The 3,527-nt window shown below is 46.9% G+C and overlaps 1 long non-coding RNA gene across 1 annotated transcript; it reads left to right on the forward strand.

Moving 5' to 3' along the window:
- The first annotated feature begins 430 nt into the window (after positions 1-430).
- Positions 431-2,418, forward strand: LOC132362880 (uncharacterized). The gene is made up of 2 exons (XR_009502516.1): positions 431-579; positions 1,805-2,418. It is a non-coding gene; the product is annotated as an uncharacterized LOC132362880 (long non-coding RNA).
- The last annotated feature ends 1,109 nt before the right edge of the window (positions 2,419-3,527 follow it).

Here is a 3,527-nt window from a genome sequence, read left to right on the forward strand (position 1 = left end):
TAAATTTATTAGATGTGTTTGGTCCACTGCAGTTTTAATTCTCACTGAAGTGCAAATCAGTTTGCCCAAAGCGGGTAGCTTCAGGTTGGCCCCGGATTCCTCTTGCCTGGCCCAGGCGTTTCAGGTTCACTCCCTCCCCAGCCAGCCATTTCTCCAAGGACCCCTAGTTTCTCTGCTTCGCTAATGGGATTTATATATTCACCAGCCTTTTTTGTTCCTGGCCACGACTGGGGAGCTCAGAAAATGCTTGTTTCATTCTGCAGGAATTTCAATTCATTCCTAAAGGTCTACAGCCACCCCCGGTTTTAGGTTTAACTTTGAAACATAGTAAACTAGAGCTCCGAAAGAGAACTTAAACTCTGTGGGTCAGCGGGGCGGCCAGAACCAGTGAGACGCGGTCCTCCCGGCCTCCTAGAGCGGAACCAGAACTTCACCAGAGGGCCTGTAGAGCGCAGCGCCCCGGCGGCCTCTGTCTTGGTTCCCTTTGCTCAAAGGTTGGGGTTACGGCCGCAGTTGTTGCGGGTACAGGGCAGGGGCCAAGCAGCTGTAGACTCCGGGACGTCAGATAGGTGCGGAGAGGTAAGGGCTGGAAGAGAACGTGTTCCCCTGCCTCTGGCTGCTGCGGAGGGAAAGGGTGGGCAAGCGCCTGTTCGTCCGGCGCGGTCCACTGGCTGCGGGAGGGCGGAGCGAGCGGTGGCAGAACTCGCTTAACCCCAAGGAGAAGCGACAGGGAAGTGGTGGTGGGAGCTTGGCTAAGAGGCTTGCTCTGCGCCCTCCCTCAGTCTCCCCGTTTGGGATCTGGGAAGTCACACCTAAGGCGTGAGCAACACGGTGTCCTTTCCAGAATCGAAATTTCCGCGTGGCATGGTGGATTTTTTTTTCCCCCTGGAACGGTGAAGAGTTATTTAAGTGGGGGTAAAATGTAAGAAAGAATATTGAATTAACCCTTCTTTGGGTGGCCCTTCCTACCTCTGGCAGGGACCAGACTATGCCATCCCGAAATAGGCCCCTTCCGCATAAGGTTCGTTTTGAGGTAAAGGCAATTGAGAATCACCAGGTACAGAAAAGAGTTCTCTGCCCCTATCTGCCTAAAAACAAGGCATACATTTCCCCATGGGAAGGCGGTGCTGTTTGTGGGTACCTGGAAGAGGAAAGCCACTCATCCCCAAAGACAGAGTCTGCACCCCAGATAAGTCTGCAAAAAGAAGCCTTAGTAAAATAACCCTTATCTTGTGTTGGTTCCCACATATATTTCCTAGTCACCTATCCAGAAATTGTCCTTTGCTACCCAAAACCTCTTACGTTTGTTAAGAAGGGTATATAAGCCCTTGAGTCTAATCTTTCCTTTTAGTTTTGAAACTGAGTCCCCCTAAACCGAGTTTCTCTGCCTAGTTTACGGTTAACGTCTCTATCCAAAGCTTTTTTCTTTCTCTTATCCTGTACCTGTTCCCCTTTTGGAATGAGGAGTATCAAGGAAAAGAGATTGAAACTGAGCAGGATGCTGCTGGGCCTTTCTTGTGCAAAAGCCCTGCCAGACTGCGCCCCCCACCCCCCCCTTGAGTTTGTAGGAAAAGGCTTTAGTCTCCTAACCCTTTCCTGAGTTCCAAAGAACAGATTCAAGTGGTTACTAATTAGGAAAGTGAGGGAATGCAGAAACAAAGGAAAAGCAGTCCAGAAATAATAGTTCAGCATAAAAACAGTCCTAATTCCGCCTCAAGTGATATATATATATACATACATATATACGTATATGTCAATCTATATGTATGTAATAATCTGATACATATCTTTGAATATTCAACAGGAACTAAGGCCCCCACTCAGGGGGCCTTAATTTAACTTAACTACATGCTGAGACCCCAAACTGGTCCGAACCAGAAGGTTGATGATTGAGATTCCTGGAATACCACCCTGTTACCTCACCACCAACCAATCAGAAGAAAGTCATGCACCCTGCAGCCCTCACCCCAAATGTTGCCTTTAAAAAAATCTTCCTTTGGGGCTTCCCTGGTGGCGCAGTGGTTGAGAATCTGCCTGCCAATGCAGGCGACACGGGTTCGAGCCCTGGTCTGGGAAGATCCCACATGCCGCGGAGCAACTAGGCCCGTGAGCCACAATTACTGAGCCTGCGCGTCTGGAGCCTGTGCTCCGCAGCAAGAGAGGCCGCGATAGCGAGAGGCCGCGATAGCGAGAGGCCCGCGCACTGCGATGAAGAGTGGCCCCCGCTTGCCACAACTAGAGAAAGCCCTCGCACAGAAACGAAGACCCAACACAGCCATAAATAAATAAATAAAAATTTAAAAAAAAAAAAAAATCTTCCTTTAAAAAAGCTGTTGGAGAGTTTGGGTCTTTTGAGCACAAGCTGCCCATTCTCCTTGCTTGGCCCTGCAATAAAACTTTCTCTGATCCAAACTTCAACATTTTGGTTTGTTTGGCTTCACTGTGGGTGAGGCATATGAACTTGGGTTCGACAGCAGTTTCTTGTCTCTTCTGTGAATTCCTGTGCATGTAAAATTTTAATAGAATTATATACCTTTTTTTCCTGTTAATCTGTCTTTTGTTAGTTAAATTTGTATGCCCTCAGTCACTGAATGTAAAAGGGTAGAGGGAAAGTTATTCCTCCCTTACACTTCTAAGTAAATACCAGTTCAAAGTGAGTCTTAATCCTTTTTAAGCTCATGGGATAACTCTCTCCTTTTACAATGCTACTGTTGTCCTAAATCAGAAATAAATCCCAGTAAAGGGTCATGGTTGTCTTAAAGCAAAAGGACAGCTTTATTGTTTAAAGGTTTGCAAACTGGGGATATGCAGCCTTTGGCTGTGACTGAAAGTACATTTCCCGGGAGTGGAGGAGGCGATGGATTTTTAAAAGCAAAAACCGCAGAAGACACAGTTGGGAGGCTTGTAAGAGACTTGGATGGCTCTTGAAGTCTGACCACAAGTCCTTAGAGCTTGACTGAAACTCCTCAATGATTTGTTGTCATTGGAGCTTCTTGTTAGGGGCTTTCCAGGCAGTATCCTTAGCAGAATCAGAAGTCCTTATAGCTGTGTGACTGTGGTTTTTCTAAGAATACGGAATGCGTGACTGAACCCCCAGCCTGTCATAACCACCTGGCTCCATTTTATTTTGGGTCCCTGTTAGTCACGCTGGGTCCATTTTGTATGTTCCTTCCACAGGGGATTCCTCTTAGTTTTACTTTTCCTTAGGGGATTTTATTTTATCTTTACACTAAGGAGCCCCCCCCCCATACCTGCAGAATCGCAGGCTGCATTTCCCCCCAGAACCTCTGTCCAGTCTCTAAACACTTTTTATTTCTGTAGCTTTAACTTTTCCTAGGATATTTTATCTTTCTTTCCACCCGAATCTACACCTATGAGTTGGTGTTCCTAATAATTACACCTAGATCCATCCTCTCTGTTCCTCCTGGTTTTTGTGCCAACAGTATTTACCTCACAGGATTGTTCTGGGGATTAAATGAGATGGTCTGTGAAGTGCTAAGCCCCACACTTGGTACATAGTAGGTGCT

This window comes from Balaenoptera ricei, chromosome 3 (assembly GCF_028023285.1).
Source record: "Balaenoptera ricei isolate mBalRic1 chromosome 3, mBalRic1.hap2, whole genome shotgun sequence".
Lineage (NCBI taxonomy): Eukaryota > Metazoa > Chordata > Mammalia > Artiodactyla > Balaenopteridae > Balaenoptera > Balaenoptera ricei.